This window comes from Meles meles, chromosome 5, assembly GCF_922984935.1.
Source record: "Meles meles chromosome 5, mMelMel3.1 paternal haplotype, whole genome shotgun sequence".
Classification (NCBI taxonomy): domain Eukaryota; kingdom Metazoa; phylum Chordata; class Mammalia; order Carnivora; family Mustelidae; genus Meles; species Meles meles.
In genome coordinates, this window is record NC_060070.1 from 120,111,688 (window position 1) to 120,138,987 (window position 27,300).

The following is a 27,300-nucleotide window of genomic DNA, read 5'->3' on the forward strand; positions in this document are numbered from 1 at the left end:
GCCTCATCACATGAACGACTTCTTCGGTGGTGACCAGAGGTATCTCACACTGGACAGCCAGAGGCCACCCTGAGAATATACCGAGCTTCAAAGAACACCGGCCTCCAGGTAAGGAGACCTGGTCTTCTGGCTTCAGCTTTTGGCTCTATGCCCTCAGGCCAGTCACTTGACTTCTTGCGACCTCAGTTTCTTCACTGGTTAAAAAAAAAAAAATGAGCTTGGATTGGATCATTTCTGTGGTCCTGAAACATAGTTGTTTCACAGGAACTTGGAATGACAGGCAAGCCTGTAGTGTCTCCGAAGCCATGGAGAGAAGACTGAGGGTGGGCGCCATGGCAGCCTTCCAAGGGAAAGAGATCCTCTCAGTGGGGTGGGCTAACCATGGTCCTGGCTTGGAGGCGGGGGCCCGGAAGCTGGGCTGGTGGTCCAAACTCGGAAGCCAAGTTCTTACATCCTTATCATGGAGGAGCTGGGAGAAACAATCAGCAGACAGACACAGCAGAGTGGGTTGTTGGTGAGGGTGTGTGCTTGGTCTGCTGAGCCTGATGCCCCTAGTGTGCTTCTTCCTGCACAGAGACGCGAGACAGGTTCCAGAAGGCTCTAGGTCAGGGGCAGGGGAAACAGGCATGCAGCTCTCAAAGGGCTTGTCCGAGCTTAGTCTTTGTTATCCTAAATGAGCAGGAACTCCCACATGGTCTGCTCTTTGGATGAAAGAAAACCCCAGGTTCAAATCCCAACTCTGCCACTCACCCGCTGGGCGAATTGGGGCAATTCGCTTAACCTAGGATGTCCATATATAATTCATCATCTAAACAGGGGCCCTTTTGAGAACGGAGGGGAAAGCGATCCTTAATAATGCTGAGACAACCGCAGGCGCTGAGCCTGTTGGGGCAAACTGGGACATAGGTCACTCTGCTTAGCCTATTTCTGCATTGAGAAATGGGACATTGCGACATTATTATTCACGTAGTTCATATGGTTTCGTGCTGAAGATGTAGGGAACGGCCCAGCCTTTAGTGGGTGCTTGTGGACAAGGCTCCAAGTTGCCCTTCTCAGAAATACAGAGAAGGGGGGCCAGCTGTGGTCCCAGAGAAGCTGTGCTCAGACCTGCTTCAAATCCACGTGTTCTTCCCTGGAGGGCCTGTGCTCAAAGCCAGCTAGGATTTGGGCCTCCCTTTGGGATCTGTTTGCCTTTTCATAAACACAGACGCAGGGTTTTTCTTGGCTGGGCCCCTCTGCTCACAGCTCAGGGATTGTACCTTGAAACATTTGCTCCCAAGTGATTTGAATCAGGATCTACCAGGAAGTTTGTTTTCCAAGGCCTTTAGTCAACATGTGGCTGTGGAAACACCAACCAGTTTCAATGTAGAGTCAACTCTTTTTAAAATAGGGACTTTCACATTAGACTTTTCAAAATAACATCATATTTAAACAGAATTCCATTTCCACCTTTCCATCACCAGCGGCAGTTGCCGAAGATATTTCTGTTCTAGCCAGTGGCTTTCCCAACCTATGTTTTAGCCAGTTCCTTGACTATGTCAGGGTCTGGGCTGTGACATCACAGGCTAGGGGGCAGGGGTGTGTGTGTATGAAATCATGTTTCCACGGGCTTTGGTTTTCCCTCTGGCTCCTGATGTGGAGTCAAAGACTGCTTGGGCCAGAGTCTTATTTTGCTTCATTCTGATCCTTGGGTTTGTTGATTGCCTGAAATAGCAGCCTTATGACCCACACCTTCCAAGGTCCCTCCCTATCCAGCCCTGGCACAATTCCAGAAGTTCCTATGCATATTTCAGCCCTTAAACTTCATAGCTCTGGATGGCCTTTGAGGTACCAGGATCTGGCATGAATACTTTTTTTTTTTTTAAGATTTTATTTATTTATTTGACAGAGCACAAGCACGGGCAGGGGGAGCTGGAGAGGGAGAAGCAGACTCCCCTCTGAGGAGGGAGCGGGGCTCGATCCCAGGACCCCGGGATCATGACCTGAACCGAAGGCAGATGCTCAACCGACTGAGCCACCAAGATGCCCCTGGCATGAATGCTTTTGACAAAGTATCATGGGTCCCGAATGTGATCACTCTGAGCAGGCACAGACTTACACTTGACCAAAGCCGGCAGGTTGGCTGGGTGCACACACCTGCTGTCTTCCCATAGCTGGGAGCCCCTGTCGGTTGCCTACTCTGGTCCCATCCCTCCTGCCTCATACCTTCCCAGGTCCTGTCCTGATCATGCGCCGCCCACTCCCCAAGCTGGGGTATCTCTTTGCTGGCCGGGAAAGTCGTGCCAAGTCAGAGAAGCCGCTAGATCACCTGTTTGCTGTGCACTGGGCATGTGTGCATCACTCTAAGTGTAACACACAGCACTGCCCTTCGCCAGCTGTCGTCCAGCCTGCGCTCGAGAACTTGGGCCTCGAGGTGGGAGGTACAGCGATACGAAGAAAAGAAATCAAGCCTTGCATAAGCCACCAAGTAACCCCTCCTGCCTCAGGTCTCTCGCTTGTAGAATGGGGTTGTTAACAAAAGTTCTGTGGACCCGTGTGAGAGCTCAGTGAGTTCATGAGTATAAGTGCCTGGAGCAATTTAGCAAGGGCTCCCATTGCTCTTGGCCATGTTTGCGATAAACCCTCATTGTAACTGTAGGAGGTGGGGACTCTGACTAGCCCCAGCCACAGACAAGGAGCTCAGATATGGAAAGGCCAAGTGACTTGCCCAGGCCATGAGCTAGACCCATGGGCAGGAAGCATGCATTCCGGGCGTCTGACGCCCTGCTCTCTGTGACGTGAGAGTTTGGGTTAAATCCCAATTCTGTTCTTTCTCATATATTTTAGAGACCAATGTGCCAGGAGCCGGGGAGCCAGCGGGGAGCGCCACCCAGTTTTCCTGCTGCCCAAGCAGGCAGGCTCTGGGCTAGGCACAGTCAATCTCCTGCAATCCAGGCCCCTCTGGCTGCCCAGTCCATCTGGAGGCTGCAGGGAAATTCTTCCCGTAATACCCAGCCCCCGCCCCTTTTATATAAATGGAAGCAGAACCTTTTGCGAGTTCAGAAGAATTAGATTTCTTTAATGGTAACCTGCAGGAAATACATTAAAAACACATTCTATCAGTTACAAATCTTAATGTCACCAGCCAAGCATGAGGGAATTAATGCCGGGCCCAAAAGTACATATAGTCAGCAACTCTGGGGCAGGGGCAGAGACGATTTATAGAGTGCGAGGTCTGGACGTCTGGAGCAGGCAGGCTGAGCTCAGCGGTGAAACTGAAACAGGGCTGTTTTCAGATGGGGCGGGAGTGGGGGGAGGCTGCTGAGGGCGGCTTTGATTCAATCATCGTTTCCCATTGCTTCGAGATGTGATTTTTCTTTCTTTCTTTCTTTTTCGTAATGCTGTAACGGCCAGGTTCTGATCTGTCATGAGAAGACCGCTTTTGTTAACTTAAACTCTTACCAGGGGCAACTCTAAAAGGATCAGCCCCCCAAAAGTGAGCGACCCCACCAAGCAATCCGATTGTGATGAGCCCCCCCCCCCCCCCCCCCCCCCCGTCTCCCTGGCTCAGACAAAGGAGAAACCGGGCGGGGGACTGGGCTGGAGAATCTGGGCAGCAAAGACAAAACATAAGGATAATTAATGTGTAGCAGCAGATATTTTCATTTACCTTCATATTGTACAATAAAACACAATTACAGAAAACCACACCAAACCAAACCAAACCAAACCAAAAAAACCCCAACGGTGTAGCTTACGAGGTTGTGATGAGGGACACAGAGCAGGTCTTTTAAATTGTTTTAGTTTTTGCACTCAGCGCTTCATTTTGCCAAACTTGAATCTAACACAGCCTTGGAAAGACAGGTTTGGGATCTCAGGGATCCTTATGCTTATTTTAGGAAGGACAGCAGTGTAAAGAACTCTGTAGAAGACTTTGTACATCACTTGGCTGTTGGGAACGGCCCCATCGCCAGCCATGTGTTCGCTGCTCACAGAGAAAGATGCTACGGGACTCAGTGGACGCTAGGGGCTGAACCCTGCAACGTGTTCCTACCACTGACCCTTTTTGTTGAAGATCACCTAGCATTCCTCCTGGGGGTTGGGCAATTTCTGTGGCCTTTTTCCATGGAGGAAAAGGTGAAAAGGGGTCACACCACATCCCCTCCTTTTACAGCTGGGAAAACTGAGGCCACAGGCCTGAGCTGAGGTCAATAGATGTTGGTAGAGCCAGGAAGGAGAGCTAGGGTGTAGGACTCCCTGTTCAGTGCTCCTCTGCCACACTAGGGTGCCTCTTTTTCCCGGATGTGTTCATGTTGGGTCCGTAACTGCCTGTCAGAAATTGGTAACGAGAGTCTTTCACCAGCCAGAGGACCCAGTGGACTGACCAGCCGTCCCAGTTTTGCCAGAGTTGAAGTAGGGGATCCTGGTACAGAGATTTTTAGTGCCAAACCTGGGACAGCCCCAGAAACACCGGGGTGACTTGGTCACTGTACTGGGCTGTTTCCTTGTAACCGATGCCCGGTTGTGTTGACTGGTGAGTGGGTATTGAGTCTGTGTTGGGGGCGATCAGAAATCAGAGAGGAAGAAGGCATTCCTTGTGCTGACTGAGCGGACTTGGAATACAATGATCCAAGAACTGAGATTTTTAAAAATTAAGGAAAGCAGGGGTTTGTCCTGAATTAGAACAGCTAACACTTTGAGCCTGATTTATAGTGTTAGTGCACTCCACACGCCAAATCTTAATTACTTGGGCCCTTAAGGCAAAGATGTCTGATTAAAATCATTTTTACAAAGTGGGAGACTGAGGCACAGAGCTGGTCCAGCCGCCTAAGCCGGTGCAGCTCACAGTAAGTGATGGAACTCGCAAAAGCCCCTGTTCTCTGACCCCTGGCCCATGCTGATCCCCACCCCTTCTTTGCTCAGGAACACTGGCTAGAGGCCAGACCTTGAGTTCTGTCTTTATTTAATTGTTGGGAAGCAGGAAGCCAGAAGCTGGGGGTTTCTAAATTCAGTTCCAAGGACCTTGGATTAACACCAAAATAATTCCCTTCCTGGCGACTCTCTCGGAAAAGCACCTTAGGGGGGACAAAGAATGATCTTGGTTTGATCAAGCAAGGCTATTTGTTTACTTTTAGCCTCTGCGATCTGAAAGTTGAGCTCCTCCCCAAATGCCAAACAGCCCTAGTTCTGGCCATGGCTTCCCACTCCCCCTGGAGCAGCCCGACTCCCATCCGCACTTCTGAAATCAGAGCTGGAGGTGAAAGCTTAGCAGAGCTTTGCATTTCAATGCCTTTCTTCTTTCTTGGGTTTTAACTGCTTTTTCTGGCCTCCGGGAATCCCTTGGAAGTTAATAAAATTTACTACATCAAAGGGCTGCACGGCCATTACCCAATTAAAACCTCACAGCACTCCTGCAGCAGGTAAGCATTATTAACCCCATTTTACAGATGGGGATACTGAGGTTAATTGGTTTGCCCCTGGCTCCTGAGGAAATGAGTAGCCCAGCTGGCAGTGGGGAGGGGGGAGTTGTCTCTGCCAAAATCCGTTTTCCAAAGCACCTTGATTTCTTAAAGATTTTCTTTTTCCTTTAGGAAACGGATTTCTTACCAGCAGCCCTGAGGATGAGGAATTTCCCCAAAGCAGACTCCTACCTTCCACCCAGAGAGGTGCCATAAAAATAGATGAAAGCTAAGAGTTCAGTGCAGTAATTTAGGAAACAATTTGGGCCTTTCAGAAATTAATGTTATTTAAAGATGCAGATTCATTCACCCCAGTGGCCTCCTGGGAGTGCTTCCCGAACCATCTGGTTCAATCAGCTCATTTTCTTTCCCCTAATCCTCCTGGCTCTCCTGTGTGTATGTACAGTGAAGGTTCCTGGGGAACTCACAGCATGAATAAAAAGCAAAGACCTTTCTCTTTCAACCAGCCACCTCTCCTCTTTTCCAAACAGCATTAAATTTCTAATCCTGTTTATTCTTAATTGGGGAGGTATAAAATTCATGTTCCAACAGACAATGAGGAGATCTGTGGAGGCCTCCTCCCCAGGGCTCCTGTCCTCCCAGTCTGGGTCCAGCCAGGAAAGTTGGGGGATCTTTACCCCATTTGCCGAGAGGACCCTACAAAACCTGGTGGTGTTTGGGGATACATTTGCCTGGGCCTGCTGAAGGAGGAAGGAAAAAAAAAATTGTTTTTGGTCTGGTTAAAGCTATCCGTGAGCCACAGGGAAGATTTCAAAGAGTCAGGTGAGAGTTTTCAAAAGAAGGGTTTCAGCACGGTCCCAAGGATGTAAGTCCCTACTTCTTGCTATTCAAGTCCAATTATAATCCACAAAGGCGGGATGCTGTGTTTACATAAATAATTACGAGGTTCTGGAGAGCCAGACGTGTTACAGCACACAGGAGGCAAGCCCATAAATTACATTGGGGAATTAGGGTCAGAGTGATCTTATCTCTGTAAATCCGGCCAAATTCCGGCAAGCTAAAGGCCCTTCCGATTGACTGAGCCTTGGGAGGCTCAGGCTCCAGAATCCAGGGAGCTGGAGATGGGGCTACCCGCGCCCACCCTCACCCCACCTCCCTTTACTGCTTTTCCCTGTGCAAGTTTGCCGGCTGGCTCCAAGAGCTACGGGGTGGCAGGAAGAAGAATTGCCCTAACTTGCTCTTTGCCCAGACTGCAAGGGAGGAAGGCAGGAGAGGGGTGTAGGCACCTTGTTTCTATCCTCTCTTTTTCCTCCTGGACCACACAGGCTCTTGCTCCTAAAACAACAGGCACAGTACAGGAGTGGTGATGGGAAACAACAACAGAACAGAGCTTCTCCGGACCTTTCCCTCCTGCAGAGGCCAGACCTGCATGTTTGCCTTCATTCAATAGAGATGAATTGAGCCCCCCCGACCCCCCACTCCCCAGGTGCCACGGCACAGCGCAGGGAGGAGGGCTCAGGTTCCAAGACCAGAATGCTTGACTTGAATTCTCACTCTGCTCACCACCCTGGGGAAGTGACCTGACTCTCCCGGCCTCAGCTTCCTTATCTGGAAAGCAGGGTAGCAATAGCACCATTCCCATAGAGTGAGACGAGGATTACCGGAAGTCATTCCTAAAGTGCTCTTAGAACAACCATGGGCACAGAGTAAGTGCTCAGTGTGTGTTGGTTGTTGCTAGTACTAATCCTGTGCTAGACACACGTGGGTCTTGGGTCCCAAGGTGGTCATGAGCTGGTTGAGAAGGACTTTCCCATGTAAACACAAAAGGGATGACAAGGAGTATGGTTGATGAGCTCCAAAGTGAACGGAAAAGAATTCAGTTCTAAGGAGCAGGCAGAGGGTGAGATTGTGTAGCAGGAGAAGGCTTCTCAGAGGAAGGAAGGCTTAAGCTGGGCTTGAAAGATGTGCAAGATTTGGCTGGACCGCAGAAAGGCATGAGAGATCAGGAGAAAGCTCCAGGCAAGGGGCTAGAGCTCCAAGAAGCCACAAGAATTAAGCTAGAAGTCAAAGCATTTTGCAACTGATGCTTTCAAGACCACAAGCCAAACCTCTTCAATTAAGATTTCCAAATCAAAATGTTGGTCTTTCTTAAAGAGAAAGAAATATTGATTTGGGTTAATTTCATCTGACCAAACAATGTTACAAAGTAAGGGCAACTGAGCTTATTGTGAAAAGACCAAAAGAGGCATAGATCTATTATAAATAGAGCTCCAAATTTTTTTGCATATTTATTTATTTTTTTAATATTATTTTATTTTTCAGTGTTCCAAGATTCATTGTTTAGGCACCACACCCAGTGCTCCATGCAACCCATGCCCTCCTTAGTACCTACCACCAGGGTCACCTATTCCCCCACCTCCTCCCCTCCAAAACCCTCAGTTTGTTTCTCAGAGTCCACAGTCTCTCATGGTTCATCTCCCCCTCCAGTTTCCCCCAACTCACTATTCCTTTCCTTCTCCTAATGTCCTCCATGTTACTCCTTATGCTCCACAAGTAAGTGAAACCATATGATAATTGACTCTCTGCTTGACTTATTTTATTCAGCATCATATCCTCCAGTCCCATCCATGTTGCTACAAAAGTTAGGTATTCATCCTTTCTGATGGAGGCATAATACTCTGTCGTATATATGGACCACATCTTCTTTATCCATTCGTCTGTTGAAGGGCATCTTGATTCTTTCCACAGTTTGGTGACCGTGGCCATTGCTGCTATGAACATTGGGGTCCAGATGGCCCTTCTTTTCACTCCATCTGTATCTTTGGGGTAAATACCCAGTAGTGCAATTGCAGGGTCATAGGGAAGCTCTATTTTTAATTTCTTAAGGAATCTCAATTTACAAAAGGGGAGAACAGGTATATCTGACAGAGATATTACTGAAATAAAATCATGTTGGTTGGTGAGGTAAGAAGTATTCTATCCAGAAAGTGTTCCATTCGTTCAATCATTCTTTGAATGTGTATGGGGCGCCTGGGTGGCTCAGTGGGTTAAAGCCTCTGCCTTTCGCTCAGGTCATGATCCCAGGGTCCGGGATCGAGCCCCGCATCGGGCTCCTTGGCAGGGAGCCTGCTTCCTCCTCTCTCTCTCTCTGCCTGCCTCTCTACTTGTGATCTCTGTCAAATAAATAAATAAAATCTTTAAAAAAAAAAAAAAAAAAAAAAAGAATGTGTGTTGAGGGTTTACTGTGTGCCAGGCATTCAGGAAAACTCTGGCAGTGACAGTAAACATGGATTCTGCTATATGTGTGTCGACCTCATGTCATTTTTCTGTGTTAGGAAATGATCTAAAATAAATGAAAGCAGGTCCCCATGAAGTAAGCATTTCAAAAACATTGCTATATATAGTGTGTTTCTAAAAAAATTTAATGCCTTCATGGAATTTCATAAATGAATTTGGTCTTCATCTGAGTAAGAATTGCAAAAATTTGTTACTGGACATTAAAAAAAACCTTACCCAATCGCCAACAACTGAATTTCTAAACAAATTTTCCTTGACTATCACTGCTTACAAAAATGAATTCATTCTAGAAGCCATCAACGAATGAGTCAACCACATGCCCAGCACCGTTGGAGTTATGACAAAGGATAAGAAAGGATTTTTGCTTCCAGAACAACACCAAGCAACAGGATTTGGATTTATTCTCCTTCTCGGAACAACCAACCGACAGACAAAACATATAAAACAATGGTTTTCAAACCCTATCAGGCAATAAAGGACAGTTATTGAGAGACAGGAAAACAAAGTAAGCCCTGGGCTTTTTTACCCCAGGCTTACTGTCTTTTGAGGGTTTCCAAGCTGCAGCATGGTGAGAGAATCCAGGTGGAGCTCAGCAAATTCTCTGAGTTGAGAATTCTCTGGGTCTGGGGCAGAGCTAAAAGTCTGAGGAGAATAAGGTGGCTAGAATTTGCAGGACAGAGTACTAAAGAGGAGAAAGCTGCACAGAGATCTGGAAATCTGGAGAGGGTCTCCCTCAGGTGTTCAGCACGATAGACCTGGGAGTGGGAGAAAACTACTCCAAGCTGGAGAAAGAACCATCTGGAAGTATTAGAGAATAATGCTAGGTGTTCACAAAGAGCTGGGAACAGAGTCTCCCCCCCTCACCCCAGCCAGACTGGAAAACTGTATCATTCATGGAGCATTGGGTAGAACACTCAATTGTGTCAACATTGTGTCAACAATTGTTGTGTCATTGTGGGTATTGTTGTTGGGTATTGTGTCAACAGTGTGGAATGATTAGCCCTCTACTAAACACTGCTGTGATCCTACCTAATAGCTCTTAAAAGTAAGACTGAAGGGATCAAGCTGTTTCTAAGCAATCTAACTGACTCCCATGACAAAGTACAAGAATATTTACAGAAATATCAAAATATCCAGCACCCAACATGGTAGAATTCACAATGTCTGGAATGTAAACAAAGACTACTAGGCATGAATGCAAAATATGACTCATAGTGAGAAAAAGAAATCAATCAAAATTGACCTGAACTGGAGCATTGGGGTGGCTCAGTCCGTTAGGCGGCCCTCTCTTGGTTCTGGCTCAGGTCATGATCTCCTGGGTCATGAGATCGAGCCCCATTTCTGGCTCCATGCTAGGTGGGGAGTTGGCTTGAAAATTCTCTCCCTCTTCTCCAACCCCTGCTTGTGTGTGCCCACTCTTTTTCCCTCAGTCAAGTAAATAAATCTTTAAAAAAAAAAAAATTGACCTGAACTGACACAGAGGTTATAATTAGCAGCCCAGGATGTGAAACCAGCTGTTATGACTGTATTCCATATGTTCAAAAACATGTATGATTTTAATAAGATGCAAATAAAAGTTTTGGGGATAGAAACTGCAATAAGGGAGATGCTCAAGATTCATAGCAGATCAGACTTGGCAGAAGAATATTTTAGTGAACAGGAAGACATAACAAGAGAAACTATTCAAAATTATACAGGGGGAAATGGTTTAAAAAATGAAGAAAGCATCAGTACACTATGAGGAAACTTCAAACAGCCCAGTATATACATAATTGGAGGCCCTAGGGGGAAAGGGTTGGAATACAGGAAAATTATTTGAAGAAATAATGGCCAAATTTTTTTCCAAATTTGATAAAAACTGTAAGCTCACAGATCCAAGAAGTTCAATGAATACAAGAAACCCAGGTACAAGAGACCCAAAGGGAACTACACCAACACGCATATAATTCAATTGCTCAATCCCTTTGGTGAAGAGAATATTTTAGAAGCAGCTTAGAAGCTTAGAAGCAGAAAAGACACATTACATCCAGAGGAACAAATGGAAGGATAGCTGCAAATTTCTCACTGGAAACAGTGCAAGTGAGAAGCCAGGGAAGAGAAATAGTTTAAGTACTGAAAGGAAAAAAGAAACCTCTCAGTCTAAATCTTTTTTTTTTTAAGATTTTATTTATTTATTTGACAGACAGAGATCACAAGTAGGCAGAGAGGCAGGCAGAGAGAGAGGGGGAAGCAGGCTCCCTGCTGAGCAGAGAGCCCAATGCGGGGCTCAATCCCAGGACCCTGAGATCATGAGCCGAAGGCAGAGGCTCAACCCACTGAGCCACCCAGGTGTCCCTCAGTCTAAATCTTATACCTAGCCAAAATATCTTCAAAAATGAAGGTGCCCTAAGATCTCTTCAGACAGAATTCATCACCAGCAGAACTATACTCTTAAGAAAGGTGAAGGGAAGTCCTTCAGGCAGGAGGAAGATGATACCAGATAGAAACATGGGTCTCCCCTAAAGAATGAAAGGCACTGGCAAATTTATCTACACAAATACACACACACACACACATACACACATATTTTAACTGTGGTGCATATCTTTCAGAGGTAACTGTTTAAACAAATAAATGTGCTTTATTACACATGTATGAGTGAAAAGGTATGACAACAAAAGCATAAAAGGCCAGGAGAGGAGAAATGGATATATACCATAGTCAAGTTCTTATACTATATGTGGAGTGGAATCCTAACAAAAGCAGACGGTGTGAAGCTATACCATGAACCCTAAAGCAGCCAACAAAATAACAAAACAGAATTATAGCTACTACGGCCAACAAAGGAAATAAAACAGAATCATAAAAAATATGCAGTCAAAAGGAAGGCAGAGAAAGAGGAAAAAAAGGAACTAAAAAGTGAACAAATTTAAAAGAAACAAGAAGATGATAGACTTAAATTTAACCATACCAATAACCACATTAAAAACAAGTGGTCTCAAGTGTACAGTTTCACGTATAGGCGGCTACTAGAGTAGGCAAATTCATGGAAATAGAAAGTAGAATGCGGCTTGCCTGGGATTGGGGGAGGGGAAAACAAGACTTACTGCTTATGGGTAAGAGTTTTCAGTTTTGCAAGGTGAAAAGGTCCTGCAGAGTATTGGCCTGACAGCATGACACTGTCAACACTACTGAACTGTACTTAAAATGGTTAAGATGTCAAATTCTGTGATGTGTATTTTGCCACAATTAAAACCAAACCAAATCAAACAAAAACAACAAAAAAAATCCCTGTATTTATCTGAGTGGAAAAAAAAAAAAGCCCAAATGTTTTAATTAAAAGGCAGAGATCATCAGATTGGATAAGAAAGCAAGGCCAAATTATATGGTGCTTATAAGAAACACACTTTCTTTTATTTATTTATTTCTAATCACAAATGTGTCTGTATTTTTATATTTTGATATTTGCGCTTCAATAGTCAAACTCCCTTGGCAATGCAATATATTATTATTTTAAATATTTCAAAAAGATGGTTCTAAGCAGGGATCCTTTGTCTTCTCCAGATGCTAAGGGTATCTCTACCCAGTAAGAGTTTGGAAGTCCTGCCCTAAGCCTCACCTCATCCCTCAGCTTGCCTTTCTTTTCTTGGATGCCTCATTCCCATATCCACTCATAACAGATGTTCTGAGCGTCCACTGTGTCCCAGATGTGCTCGAGTCACTAGCAACACAGATACATGTGTCTATAAGGTCCCTGCCCTGCCAGGGTCCCACCCATGGCTACTTCACCCAATGCTGGAAAGGTAAATTCATGGGGCTCAGAAAGCTTACACTGGGGAGAATTACCCTGTCCAAGGACAAGGAATTACCTTGTCCAAATTACCTTTACTAAGCAGGACTTCCTGGGGAAATGAGGTTTAGCAGTTCAAGACAGAGGGAAGAAGGGGGACTTGCCTCAGCCAAGTGGCCAGGTGGATCAGCATATGCAAATGTCTTTGGTGGAGGAGCCCTCAGGTAGGCCTGGGTTATAGTTCAGTGAGAGAAGGGGTCTGTGGGCATCCAGGGGCAGGGCAGAGCAGCAGGACCTTGCATACCTTGTCAGAGGCTTGGATTTTCACCATTGGAGCTATGGGGAACATCCAAAGCAGGGAGAAGAATGGGGGCTACCATCGGATCAAGAGAGTCTTATCTACCTTTTGAAATGATCACTACAGTAACAAGCAAGTAGAAGGGACCGGAGTAAGAGAGAAAGCAGGGAGATGAGCCAGAGGCTGTTGTAGGTAAAGCAGTTTGCATGAAATTATTTTGAGCTGAAAATAGGCTTTTTCCTGAACTCCTTTATATAAAAGCAAGGTCCCCCCAAATAACTCAATTGTCCTAAACCCCTTTCCCAGGAGCAACTAGGGAAATAAACCCAGACACTATCACAAAACTATCAATAATACTTCTCATCTATTCTCCCGTGGGCCCACTTATCTCCTCTAAAAGTCATTTTCTTTCCTTGTAAGTATGCTCGCCTCCTCTGCGTCTCTTACTAAATTGGTAATAAGCTCCCAAATTCTAACTGCCTAGTACTCGAATAAAAATCTGTCTTTTCTCTTGCTACTCTGTCTTTTGTCAATTTAATTCACAGGTCCTAGTTACTAAACCTAAAAGTGTAGAGGAAAAGTTTTCCATTCTGCCCTGACATAGGTATCTGGGAGATAAATGGTCTCAAGTAGGGACAGAGTGTTGGAGATGAAGAAAAGTAGATGGCTCAAGACAGCCTTTAAGAGATCATATATCATTGAGGTCAAGAGCATGGATTAGAGAGAGCCTGCCTGGGTTTATAATCCTGCCTCCACCACTGTGAGACACAAGCTGGTTGACCTTGGGCAAAGGAAACACACTTTTTTTTTTTCTGTAATAATTGCCAGTTTTATTCCTCTGACTAAGAGATCCAGAGGTAACTTGAAGTTTATATTTTTTTAATAGTTCTTCCATCAAGATTTTAGTTGCCCCCATTGCCCTTATAAGCTGGTTGCAAATTATTTAACTCTTACTTATAAAACTTTCATTCTTTGTGTGTGTGTGTGACATGTGTTCATGAAAAAACACATATGAGCAAAAAGAAAAAAGCTCATGCCATACAGAAACAAACAGTTACATTTTTTTATATATGTCTGTATGTGTAACACACATGAACTCAAATTTGGGATTTAATCCTATGTATGTGAGCTGATACTCAATATATCGCTTTGTAATCTGCTATGATTTACTTTACAATATACAAAGAATATATTTTCATGCAAATGTGAGAAACTTTCCCAGTGATAAACAGACCTGGAGAATGGGTCAAAATACAAAGTCCAGTGAGATGGTGGTAACAAGGAAACTACCTAAAACAAAATTCCACCAGATGATTAAAGTAAAATGAAAGTCAAAGATACATCAGAAAATGCTAACAGAAAGAAAGAAGAGGCCAGATTTTAATATCAGACAAAAAAAGAATTCAAGGCCTAAAGCACACAGGGTAAGGATGGCTGTGTGAATGTCTTTGCTTCTGATCATCACAAACTTGTTTCCTACTACTCTTCTTAACTCTTCCCTAAGCCTTTCCAACTCATCTGTTCCTCTTACCATTTCTTCAGGGACCAAATGCCTCACAGGAGTGTCCTCTTTAAACCCCTGGCCAGCCTGGGTCGGCCCACCTCTAAGATTTCCTTCTGCTTCCCAGCTTACACCTTCTTTGGAAGGTTGAGAGTTTCCTTCCGCCTCCTGTGGGACATCTTCCGAATGGAGGTCTGCCCTTTGGCATGTTCTGTGGTTTTCCTCCATTTTCTTCACAAGATTTTTGCATGTTGAGTATTTTTCTGTTTTTTCTTTTGAATAAATGAATCCTGAAAGGATCCGGGGCACTTTCTCCTCCACCAATATGGAGCTGCTACAGGGAAACAGGACCTAGACTATAAAGACTTCTGCACATGTCCAAGAAATACACTTTAAATATAAAGACACAGATGTGTCAAAAAGTAGAAGGGTGAAAAAAGGTGAACCATGCTAACACTAATAAAAAGAAAGATGGACTTGGGAATGTATGGTACAGTATGGTGACTATAGTTAGTACTGTACTGTATACTTGAAAGCTGTTTAGAGAGTAGATCTTAAAAGTTCTCAACACAAGGGGCACCTGAATGGCTCAGTTGGTTGAGCATCCAACTCTTGATTTTGGCTCAGGTCATGATCTTGGAGTCGTGGGATCCATCCCTACCTCAGGCTTCATGCTCAGCAGGGAGTCTGCTTAGGATTCTCTCTCTCCTTCTCCCCTCACTACCCTCCTCTCTAAAATAAGTAAACAGATCTTTCAAAAGAGTTCTCGGGTACCTGGGTGGCTCAGTTGGTTAGGTGACTGCCTTCAGCTCAGGTGCATGATCCCAGAAGTCCCACGTCAGGCTTCCAGCTCCATGGGGAGTCTGCTTCTCCCTCTGACCTTCCCCCCTCTCATGCTCTCTCTCAAATAAATAAAGAAAATTTAAAAAAAAAAAGAGTTCTCAACACAAGAAGAAAATTTGTAATTATGTGTGGTGGTGGATGGTAGCTAGACTTAATGTGGTGACCATTTTGAATTGAATTAATATGTTATACCATGAAACTAACATAACATTATACGTCAGTTATATCCCAAAAAAGATGTCTATGACTTGGAAAGGTGTCCATGAAATATTAAATTAAAAATAGTTGTGAACCAAATGAAAAAGAAAGAAAGAGGAAGGATAGAGGGAGGAAGGAAGGAAGGAAGGTAGGTAGATTAGTTAACATAAGAAAAAGTAGATTTCAGAGCAAAGAATATTGCCAGATATAAAGAATATAATTTCAAAAAATATATACATTATTTCACATCATAAAGTGGTCAATTCATCAAGATGGCTTAATTCTAGAAGTTTATGCACTGAATAACAGAGTTTCAAAATACATGAAGCAAATACTGACAGAATGTCAAGGATAAACATGCAAATCACAACTACAGCACAGATTTTAACACCCCTGCTTAATAAATGATATTGATAGGTAGAACATAATCAAGGATATAGGAGGTAAACAGCACCATCAATCAACTTGACCTAACTGATATTTATAGAACACTCCATTCAACAACAGCAGAAGGCACATTCTTTTGAAATGCACATGGAACATTTACCAAAATAGGCCATATTCTGGGCCATAAAAGAAGTCACAATAAATTTTAAAAGGCTCAAGTCACAAAAAATATGTCCTCTCATCACAGTGGAATTAAGTTAGAAGTTAATAACAAAAAAATTCCTGGAAAATCTCCAAATATTTTGAAACTAGACAACACCCTTCTAAATAAGCCATGGTGGGCTAAAAATACAAAAAGGAAACCCCAAATGTATGTTGAATGGAATGAAGATGAAAATTCAACCTACCAAAATTTGTGGGACTCTACTAAATGAGTATTTGAAAGGTCTCAAATCAATAATCTCAGCTTCTACCTAAGGAACCGGAAGAAGAAAAGCAAATGAAACCGAAGAAATAAAAAAGCAAAGATCAGAGCAGAAATTAATGAGACGTAGACTACAGCAAAACAATGAAGAAGATCAATGAAACCAAAAGATAGTTCATAAAGAGGAAATCAATAAAACTACTGAACCTTTATCCACATGGATCAGGAAGAAAAAGAGGAGACACAAATGACCAATATCAGTAATGAGGGAGATGACTTCACTATAGCTTTTACTGGTTAAAAAAAGGATAATAAGAGAATATTATGAACAACTTTGTCAATGTCAACAGTGAATAATGAATACCAATACATTAGACAATTTAGATGCAATGGACAAATTCCTTGAAAGATAAACTACCAAAACTCATTTTGTAAGAATCGATAACCTGAGTAGTATTTAAATTGAATTTCTAACTTAAAATTGTTCCTTTTTTTTTTTTAAAGATTTATTTATTTGACAGAGAGAGATTACAAGTAGGCAGAGAGAGAGAGAGGAGGAAGCAGGCTCCCCGCTAAGCAGAGAGCCCGATGCGGGGCTCGATCCCAGGACCCTGGGATCATGACCTGAGCTGAAGGCAGAGGCTTTAACCCGCTGAGCCACCCAGACGCCCCTTAAAATTGTTCCTTAATGAGAACTCCAGGCTTAGACAACTTCACTGGTAAATTCAACAAATATTAAAGGAGGAAAAAAATACCAATTCTATACAAACTCAGAAAATGGAAGGGGAGAGAAACCTCCCAACTCATTCTGAGGCCAGTATTACTCTGATACTGAAATGAGACAAACACATTTATAAGAAAAGAAAACTACAGACCAATAGCCCTCATTAAATATAGGGAAATTTCAAACAAAATTCTAGCTAATCAAATTCAACAGTACATAAAAAGATAAAATACATCACGACCAAGTGGGGTTTATTCTAGGCAGGCAATTTTGACTTAACATTTGAAAATCAATATACTTCACAATATTAACAAATTAAGAAAGAAAAAAAATATGAATATCTTAGCAGATGAAAAAAACTTTTGACAAAAATACAATATCCTGGGGCGCTTGGGTGGCTTAGTCGGTTAAGCATCCAACCCTTCATTTCGACTCAAGTAATGATCTCAGGGTTATGAGATGGAGCCGGTGGTGGGCTCTGTGGTTGGCATGGAACCTGCTTAAGTTTCTTTCTCTCCCTCTCCCTCTGCTCCTCCACCCCCATCTTGCCCTCTCTCTTAAAAAAAAAAAAAGAAAGAAAGAAATAGAGAAACAAACCAACATCCATTCCTTATTAAAAGCTAAGCAAACTAGTCATAGAAAGGAACTTCCTCAATCTGATCCATGAAAAACCTATGCTAAGGGCACCTGGGTGGCTCAGTCAATTGTCTGCCTTTGGCTCAGATCATGATCCCAGGGTCCTGGAATGGAGCCCCACATTGGGCTCCCTCCCTGCTTCTCCCTCTCCATCTGTTTGCAGCTCCCCCTGCTTGTCCCCCCCCCCACCTTTCTGTTAAATAAATAAATAAAATCTTTAAAAAAGAGAAAAAAAACCTATGGCTAAAATCATATCTAATAGTGAGACTGATTGCTTTCCCTCTAAGATGAAGAGCAAGATAAAGGATACTGCTCACATCACTTCTATTCAACATAGTATTAGAGGTTTTAGCCTATGCAATGAGGCAAGAAAAAAATAGGCATTTATATTGGGAAGGAAGAAGTAGAACTGGCTTTATTTATGATAAGCATGATCCTTAAAGAAAAATTGATAAACCAGACTTAATCAAAATCAAAAACTTCTGCTCTATGAGAGACTTCTGCTATAAGGAGAATGAAAACCCGGGGCACCTGAGTGGCATAGTCAGTTAAGTGGCTGCCTTCAGTTCAGGTCATGATTACATGGTCCTGGGATCGAGCCTGCTCAATCAGGCTCCCTGCTCGATGGAGAGCCTGCTTCTCTCTCTCCCTCTGTCTGCCACTCTGTCTACTTGTGCTCTCTATTTATCTCTCTGTTAAATAAATAAAATCTTTAGGAGAATGAAAAGCCAAAGACTGGGAGAAAAACTTATGCAAATCATTTAGCTGATAAAGAAGTTGTAGTTGTAATATGTAAAGAGCTCTTATAACTCAATAATAAGGAAACAACCCAATTTTAAAAGCGAGCAAAAGCTTTGAATGGACACTTCACCAAAGGAGACATCCAGGTGATAAATAAGCACAGGAAAAGATGCTAACATTATTAGCCATCAAACCACAGCGAGAAACCACTACCTACACTACTTAGAACAGCTTTTTAAAAAAGAGAGAGATGAACAATACCAAGTATTGGTAAGGATGTGAGACAATGGAAACTTCTGTGTACACTGCCAGTGGAAGTGTTAAATGAGACAGCCTCCCTGGAGAAATGTTTGTTGGTTTCTTATAAAGTTAAACTTACCATTTAATCCAGCAACTCCACTCTTTGGTATTTACCCAAGAGAGAAATAAAAACATATATCCACAAAAAGACAGGCTGGGGTATTTATGGGAGCTTTATTCATAATAGAAAAAAACTAGAAATAACCTAAATATCCATCTTAGATAAATAGATAAATACACTGTGGTATATTCTTACAGTGGACTACTGCTCTGCAACAAAAGGGAAAAAACAACCCATAAGTGCCACAAAACTGATGACTCACATAGACGTTATGCTGAGTCACAGACACAAAAGACTAGTGTTATGGACTGAATTGTGTCCCCAAATTCATATGTTGACGCTCTAACCAACATGACCATATTTGGAGACAGGGACTTTTAAAGAATTGAAGTTGAGTAAGGTCATAAGGATTATAGGACCCTAATCCAGCAGGACTGACGTCCTTAAATAAAGAGGGAGAGACACTAGTGATGTGCCCTCACAAGAAAAGGCCATATAGGGACACGGTGAGCAGGCAGCCATCTGCAGCCAAAGAGAGAGGCCTCAGGAGAAACCAAACCTGTCAACACCTTGAGCTTGGTCTTCCAGCCTCTAGAACTGTGAGAAAATAAATTTCTGTTGTGTAAGCCTCCCAGTCTCTGGTATTAGATGGCAGCCCCCAGATACCTCCTCCCTCCCTACCTCCATGTGTTTCTCCCCCAGCCATTCCTTCTAGAACCTCTGTTCTCCCCGAAGACTTGAAAGTGTGCTTTCCCCCTACTGTACCCCCCTAACAATTCTTTTAAATAAACATTAAAAAAAGTGGGGGTACCTTGGTGCCTTAGTCAGTTGGGCATCCAACTCTTGATTTCTGCTGGGGTCATGATCCCAGGGTCAGGAGTTAGAGCCCAGGGCTCCATGATCAGCAAGGGGTCTTCTTGAGATTCTCCTCCCTTCTGGCCCTCCCCTTCTTGTACATGTGCACACACACTCTCTCTCAAATAAATAAATCTTAAAAAAAAAAAAGTGTCAGAACACCTGGGTGGCCCAGCTGGCTGAGAGTCGGACTCTGATTTCAGCTGAGGTCATGTTCTTGGGGTGGTGGGATGGAGTCCCACCTCCTGCTGGAGCCTGGTTAAGATTCTCTCTCCCTCTCCCTCTGCTCCTCCCCCTACCCTGCTCGGACAGTCTCTTTCAAATAAATAAATAAATAAATGTAACTAATACAATTATACAACTACATTTACATGAAGTTTTAGAACAGGTAAAACTAATCTATAGTAACAGAGACTAGATCAATGGTTGCCTGCGGCCTGGGAGAAGGAGATGGGTATTGACTGAAAATGGACTCAAAGAAATTTTGGATATAATGGAAGTATTCTGTTTGACTGTGGTGGTGGTGGTGGTTATCTGGTACATACATTTGTCAAAACTCATTAAACTGGGGACGTCTGGGTGGCTCAGTCATTGAGCATCCGCCTTCGGCCTGGGTCATGATCCCAGGCTCCTGGGATGGAGCCCCACATTGGGTTCCCTGGTTGGCAGGGAGTCTGCTTTCCCTCTCCTACTCCCCCTGCTTGTGTTCCTGCTCTTAATCTCTCTCTCTCTCTGTCAAATAAATAAATAAATACCCCCAAAACTCACTGAACTGTGTACTTAGTTGGTACATTTTATCCATGAAAATTACACCTCAATAAAGTTTATTTTATTTATTTTAAAGATTTATTTATTTGAGCAGTGCCTGGATGGCTCAGTCGTTAAGCATTTGCCTTCCGCTTGGGTCATGATCCTGGGGTCCTGGGTTCGAGCCCCACGTCGGGCTCCCTGCTTGGTGGGAAGCCTGCTTCTCCCTCTCCCACTCCCCTTGCTTGTATTCCCTCTCTTGCTGTCTCTCTCTCTGTCAAATTAATAAATAGAATCTTTAAAAAACAATAAAGATTTATTTATTTGAGAGAGAGTGCCTGTGCAAGTGGGGGGGAAAGGGAGGGGGAGAGGGAGAGAATCTCAAGCAGACTCCCTGCTGAGTGTAGAGTCCAACATAGGGTTTGGTCTCACCACCCTGAGGTCATGACCCGAACCGAAGTCAAGAGCCACCCAGGTGCCCCTCAATAAAGTTGATTTTGAATAAAATATTACGTAAAAAGTACATACAAGAACACTTGAATGCAATGTGAGGGGATGCACATACCAATGCTTCATATCTTTCATTTTGCAATTTTGGATTTTTAGAAATGTGTATCCCCAGCAAGGGAAGCAATGGGAGTCTCAGCCCTAGGTTCAAAGAGGGATGCAGATGGAGCTCTCTCTCCATTCTAAAGGCAGAAAGAGTTAGAACAATGTATTTTCTATAATTTAGTCATGAAAAATGGCCAACAACAATAAACATTAACCAACATTCAGAGATATTTGTAACTTAAGTTTCTAATGTAAAACTGTATATCTTTCTTACTAAGTCCCCATTTCTATCCTCAACAGATGCTGGTTTTATTTAACCCCGGGGGTGAGTGCTTCCTGGTGTCTTGTTCTCTAGCTTGGTCTGGGCACTGAATCAAAGCCCCTCTGGGATGCTTGCCTAAGGGAGACTGAAGGCTCCCGCTGCAGGGACTAAAGCGTGTCTGCCCTAATTAAGAGGGAAAATTACCATTAACCTAACACAGCAACCCTTGCTTCTTTTTTCACCATAGAGTAGAAAGGAGAGAGGGGCACCCGGCTGGCTCTATCGGTGGAGCTGGGACTGTGACTTGGTCTCCCTGGCTGTAAGTTCGAGCCCCACAAGGGGTGTAGGAATTACTTAAAAATAAAAATTTAAAAAATTAAAAAAAAAAAAAGAAAAGAGAGAGACTTGGGATCGTGATTTTAAAAGTGTTTTCCAGCTATAGTATCTTTTGAGTCCACTTTATTGTTTTTTCATTACTCTTCTCATGTACTCATTCGCCTATATAGAGTTATGTCTCTGTGCTAAATTCTGTAATAAGGGCTGGGGATGCACCATGTAAGGAGAGAGACATGATTTGTGCCTTCATACTGTTCACATTCCAGTGGGAGTTGGGGGCTGTCAGCACCCCAAGTCACACTGACTTAAACAATAAATGTATTGGCTTGATGCTGGGGAATCTTAGGCAGGAGGCTGGGCTGCAAGGATGCCCTGTGACTCTCTGAGTAGTGAGGCTGGTACTGACACAGTCTCTGGAGACAGTTCCTGCTCCCATCACAGCCTGACAAAGTGAGGCGAAACACCCTCCCTCCCAGACTGAAGCAGGCAAGTAGACTAACGGAACCTCTCGCTGACCTCTTATTGTGCCTCATTGGCCAGATTTGTGTCACGTGCTCTCTCTGGACCAATCACCGTAAGGGAGAGGGGATTACCCTTGAACCAATCAGGGTGCTCCTTGGAGGTGAGTGTGGTAGGACCTCTCTGGGCTTGTCTTGGGGTCCAGAAAGTAGACTCACTGTTTTATTCTAATTGGGTCAAATTAACTCAAATAGGCACATTGTGAACTTAAACATTGGTTCCAGGAGCTGATAACCCTTTAGCAACTTCCGGAAGCATTGACTTCAAATACTGGGCTCAACTACAAGCTAATTCAAGGGAGTAACCTTAGACAAAACATTCCAGAAATGTCCAGTGGTTTCGCTATGTGACTATTGAGGGGCAGTCAGGAAAGACTGCTTGAGCTTGCTGAAGCTGGGTCCAAAACATACAGCTTGGCTTTGAGTTCCCCATCCTGACCCTTTCGAGCTGGGTTAAATCCCTTAAGCCCTTGGCACTCCCGTTTCCTCTCCTATGAAATGGGCAACCTCTTGGTGGATTTGTGAGAGGACTAAATGAGATAATGTAGGTGATGCCTCTTAGCACAGTGCCTGGCTCGCAGTAAGCGCTCAGTGTTACTGTTGAACCCGTGTGGAGCCAGTCCAGTTGATAGCATCCCACTAGATACACCTGGATGCTTCTCAGTTTGTTTCTGACCCACATCTTCATCTCAGAATCTGATTTTACGTCACCGTTGATCAAGAATAGGATGACTATTTGCAGGTATTTGCCAAAGTTCTGTCTTTCACCTGTATTGCTTTTCTCTTGTTCTTCCACCTCCCCTTTTAGGAGGTTGTATGAAAGACTGGCCAAGGGGTGCCTGGGTGGCTCAGTCGGTTAAGCATCTGCCCTTGGCTCAGATCCTGATCTCAGGGTCCATGGGATTGAGAGCCCCACTTCTTGCTCAGCGGGAGTCTGCTTTTCCTTCTCTTTCTGCCCCTTCCTTCCCCTCCCTGCTCCGCACCCCACCCCCAATAAATAAATAAAATCTAAAAAAGAAAAGACTGGTCAAAGGCTCTGAGGTCAGACTCTCAGGGTTCAAATCCCGGTATTACCTCTTCTTCCTTGTGTGACCATGACCTTGAGCAAGATACATCTATATAGCAGGTGTACAAACGGTATCTTTTAATGACATCCTAAGGGTGTCTTGAGAATAATAATAGTACATCCATGTGAACGGCTCCCCGAGGGCCTGCCACATACTCAGCATTTGATATGTGTTGTTTGGTATTATTAAGACTATTTCATCAACCATGACTCCAGACTCCATTCTTGTTATCCATTTGTCTTAATCTCACTCCTTGATTCCAGCTGCTTATTCCTTGCTTGCCTGCTGAATATTTTCTCATGAAGATCCAACCAAAACTTTATTCTCAACCCATCCTAAAACACACCTACAGTACTCCGGTCCACTCTTCTTTCCGCAAATGTCTTCCCCTACATCCTGCCGCTGTTCTTCCACTGTTAGCACTGATGGGAAACGAAGGACTTGGATTCCTAGTTCAAGCATTCCAAATATCAGAAAGTCTTGTTTCCCTCTCTTCCCATAAATTCTCATAGTTGGAGGGCCTCCCACCCAGGTTGAGGGAAATGAGGACAGAGCTGTAAAAGGACTTGTCCAAGGTCACCAGCAAGTGGGCAGCAGAAGGAATTGAGCCCTCCTGCTTTTGAGGTGATCCCTCTCTTCCCCTCCCCCCACCCGTGGCTGTTTCTCTGTGCCACAAAACCACTTTGCCCCAGTTGCCCTAGGGGCCCTGGCAGACTCACAGTTCCCAGGGTTGGGAAGGCGAGGCTGGGGGTCCCCAAGTAGTTCTTGAAACAATTAAAAATCAGATTTCGTAAGCCAAGTCTCCTGTTACCCTGAGCTGTGTGTTGGGAAGGGGGCAGGCAGAGTGCGGTGGGGGTGGGGGGGTGGGGGGGAAGCTCCTTTGAGAATTTTTAAGCATTGTGAACAAAGCAAACCCCAAACTCTAGGATGTGAATCATTCTGAGTGTGCTTCTGTTGGCCACCAATGGGTACAAGAAATGTAAATTCTGCAGGGGTTGTGAGTGGTTTCGCCTGTGTTTTTCAGTGTTAGAAATTCCAAGCATGGAATTCGTGGGTGTCCAAGGAAGCCCTCCATGTCTCTTCCTACAGTCCTATCTCTCTCAGCCCTGACTGATCTTTGGTAGGTAAGGCAGAAGCTTGACAGGTGCTCAACGGGAGGCCACATGCAGGCGTAGGCCCCAGACACCAGAACAGCCATCCACTCATCATGTTCCTACTTCCTCAGACTATTGAAGTCAGAAAATTCTTGCCATTCCTGAGCTGGTAAGGGAGACTCAGACCCAGTGACCTCCTTTTGTTCCTGCTGGGGGCTGCAGCCCCTCGCCAGTTTCTCCCTCCATCTGGGACTGACTCCCGCTTCAGCTCAGGTCCGGTAGGTGGAGGAAAGGGGAGCAGGGAAGCAGCAGCGGGAAGAGTCTACAAGGTGAAAAGAGGGTGGCCACACTTTCTCCATTCTCCCACCATACCAGGGGAAGGAAATGAAAGGCCCAAAGTAAAGCTGAAGTTTAAAACAATCCCCTGTTCATAGACACAGAAACTTGGATTGAGGTTCTCGTGGGTTGTGAAGGAGGGGTGTTGGGAGGAGGGGCGGAGGAGTTATTGTTTAATGGGGAGAGTTTTTTTGTGGCAGATGGTGAAAGGTTTTGGCTATAGATAGTGGTGATGGTTACACAACATTGTGAATTTAGTTTATTTAATGCCACTGAATTGTACCCTCACAAATTGTTAAAATGGTAAATATTATGCTATGTATTTTGCCTCAATAAAAAAAAATCTACAATAATTTTTCTTTTTAAAGCCCTGTTCTCTGCATTTCTTTTGAAACTGACTTCAAATAGACTGGCCTTCAAATCTATGCTGGATTCTTTGCCGGGAGATCATTATACTTTGCTTTAGGCTGGTGGTTCTAGAGAATTATGGATGACAGGAATGATTGAAACTGATTACTTCTCAAGTGTTTGAGATTCCTTCATCCCTACCCAATAATGTCTATTCAGGAAGAGCTTGTCTTGACCAAAGACAGAAAAATAAAAGAAAATGTACAGGCCACCATCTAGAGTGGGCCTGGTGAAGAAAATCTCCTATGTGAAATCTCAGATTTGGAAAACAAATTGGTGGCTGATGATTTGCCTTACAAAAGACTGATTCACTTAACAAAAGAGTTTACTCAGAGGTTCCTTTAAGAAGTTAGCCCCCTGGTGCATTTAATGATATTATTGGATTAAAAAAAAAAAGCCATCTGACCATTCAAGGACACTGCACTGTAAATACGTGAATGCATTGTATTGTGTTGTAAGAGTGGGAATAAAAGAGTCAGGACTCTTTGACAAATGGACCATTTTGGCCCAAAGTAACACAAGGGGGTGGGGTGGGAGGGCAGTAAGACGAGTTTTCTTGGCCTAAAATCTGGGCGGCTTTCTGGGAAGGCTTTGGGAGTTTGTGATTTATTTAAGACCGGCTAAGCCCAAGGCCTGCAATGTGTCCATTTTGAGAACTTATGGTCAAAGTTTCTACCTCTGCCCAAGCGGACCCCCCCATCACCTGCCCTCATCATAAAGACTCTCAGGTGTGTGAGCACAGCTCTGTCCTGCGATGGCAGAAAAATACCTCTATTGCCAGAAAGTGGATTCTCTCTGGTGATGAAGAATGATCCTTATTTATGTCTGCATAGGTACATTCTGGGGCCCATAAAGGTTTAATTGTCCCTCTAACTAGTTTTTTTAAAAAACCCACAAAGAGGCTGCCAGCTTTCCCCAGAGTTTAAAACCAACTGAATGCGGTTCTGTGGAAACTGCTTTAAGTGTGTAACTCGCGCCGTGTCCTGGGGCACAAGGCGGGATTGTTTTGGGGAGTCGAAAGACGCGGCTCTTAGGAGGACTTTTAAAGTCAGATTTTGTGGCTTTGGGCTGTTCCTGACCCTGGCTTGCTCTGCAGAAAGAGAGAGAGAGAGAAAGTCTCTCTCTCACTCGCAGCCTACTTCTGAAGTTACTCCCAGGGTGCCACTGCCCCCTACCGCCACCTTCCGGTTCAGGGTGGGGGAAAGCTCCCTGTCACAGGACCCTGAACACCCTTCCTTTTCTCTCAGACAATGTCTTTGAGGGTTTAAAAGACTCCCAGGACAGAGGAGAGATGGAAAGAGGGGAAACGTGTCTGAGACAAAAAGAGAAAGACAAGTGCTGGTAACTGAAACTGGGTCCAGAGAGACACAGTTTGCCGGGCCTCTCCAGTGTGTGGGGGGAGCAGTAGCTCATTTGTACGGGTCCTCCATGCAGCTGCGTGCCAGTTTGTGCCCATTTGCTCAGGCTACCCTTAGGGACTGCCCATCTACTATGTTCCAGCCATAGTGGTAAATGAAATGCAGACCGCGCCTGCTCTCAGGGAGCCTACAGTCTGGCGGTAGAGTTCCACACTGAATAAAGTTAATTATGCCAACAAGCATATAATTACAAACTGTGCTGAAGGCTACAAAGACAACATAGGGAGTGCTGAGAGAAGCGAATGAGGTTCATAGACGTTTCCCTGAGGAGGTTAGACCTTGCAAGCTGGACTCGAAGAATGAGAGGGAGTCAGTGAGGTAGGAGGGGGCTAGAGGAAGGGGAAGGATCCCAGAGGGAAGGGACAGCATGTGCAAAGACCCCGGGGCAGGAAGAAGAAAGGACCTCTTAGGTATTGCTGGTAGAGTGAGATGTGGCTAACCAAGCTGGATGTTTAAGCGGCTGCCAGAATCTTCTTTGTCCTCTCTTTGAGCCCCCTTTCCTTAAAAGACTTGTAAAGGGTTCTCCATCCATAACACTTCACTTTGAGCTTCAAAGGGCTATGTCCAGTCGGCCCCCAGATTACTGAAACCTTTCTCCTACTCTTCTTTGGTTCTATGAGGAAAACACATTTATCAAAAGACTAAAGCAAATAGTTTTGACGTGCAGTTCTGTACCATAAGGGAGGCTGTAATGAAGTCAGTCCCAGTTTACATGACTCCAAATTGTTTCATTTAAATGTCCCACCCTGTATTTACGCGTCCCTACCACTCTGACTGTTTATCTTCCAGTATAGTCTACTGAACTTGCAGGCTTGGCCTCTGTGTAATTCCGTCTCTTACTTTTTCCATTTCATGGTCTGTCATTTACATTTTTCTTTAGAAATACAAATATTTATTTACAGTATTAGTTTTTACTCTCGCTTAGCCCTATATATTATAGAGTACACCGACTGTGATATGGGTTCTAGACCTACATTTTTCCATAAACTGGTGGTGAGCTTAGCCGAGTCATTTAACCTCACGAGCCTAAGATGATTTGTAAGATGAGATGTTTTTCATTTCCGTTATTTTGTTTTATAAAGTTAGCGGATCCATATTCAGGATTCCTCTTAGATTCTGTACCTCTTAC

At 44.1% G+C, this 27,300-nt stretch overlaps 1 long non-coding RNA gene and 1 pseudogene across 1 annotated transcript in view; both read right to left on the reverse strand.

Annotated features, from left to right (window-relative positions):
* Positions 1-3,028: 3,028 nt before the first annotated feature.
* The window catches only part of LOC123942710, a 29,680-nt gene continuing 5,408 nt past the window's right edge, over positions 3,029-27,300 (reverse strand). The window contains exon 2 of the long non-coding RNA XR_006818462.1: positions 3,029-3,401. This is a non-coding gene — a long non-coding RNA (uncharacterized LOC123942710). The remainder of the gene's footprint in view (positions 3,402-27,300) is intronic.
* LOC123942709 lies at positions 14,167-14,556 on the reverse strand (annotated as a pseudogene).